Source organism: Dinoponera quadriceps, unplaced genomic scaffold (genome assembly GCF_001313825.1).
Source record: "Dinoponera quadriceps isolate SergipeBrazil2010 unplaced genomic scaffold, ASM131382v1 scaffold533, whole genome shotgun sequence".
Classification (NCBI taxonomy): Eukaryota; Metazoa; Arthropoda; class Insecta; order Hymenoptera; family Formicidae; genus Dinoponera; species Dinoponera quadriceps.
This window is the reverse complement of record NW_014554780.1, coordinates 489,460-489,817: the sequence shown is the minus strand read 5'-3', so window position 1 is coordinate 489,817 and position 358 is coordinate 489,460. Positions and strand designations below refer to the sequence as shown.

The following is a 358-nucleotide window of genomic DNA, read 5'->3' as shown; positions in this document are numbered from 1 at the left end:
ATATATACACACACACACACTTTCTCTCGAGTCCATTTTCCACGTATATTCCCGACTTTCGACGTTAAGTACTTCGTTCCACTTCTTCTTTTTCCCTTCTCACCGTGACCTTAATGCTCGCATTTAATTTGATTATTCGCGCGTGGGCTCTAATTATTTCGTCCGCCGTTTTACGATCGGTAACTGTTATCGGATTATTACCCTTGCGTCGGTATTTATACAAAGAGAGGGATAAAAAGAACGGCAATTCGATCGTGAAATCCGGGCCGTCGGAATCTTCACACCGTACACGGATTTCCGCGAGCTTCGGGCATTCGCTGGTTTCCTCGCGAATTTTTACCCCCCCCCCCCCCCCCCC

At 47.5% G+C, this 358-nt stretch overlaps 1 protein-coding gene across 1 annotated transcript in view; it reads right to left on the bottom strand.

Moving 5' to 3' along the window:
- LOC106741815 (ABC transporter G family member 23) overlaps positions 1 to 358 on the bottom strand; it is a 61,830-nt gene that overhangs the window by 61,080 nt on the left and 392 nt on the right. The window lies entirely within an intron of this gene.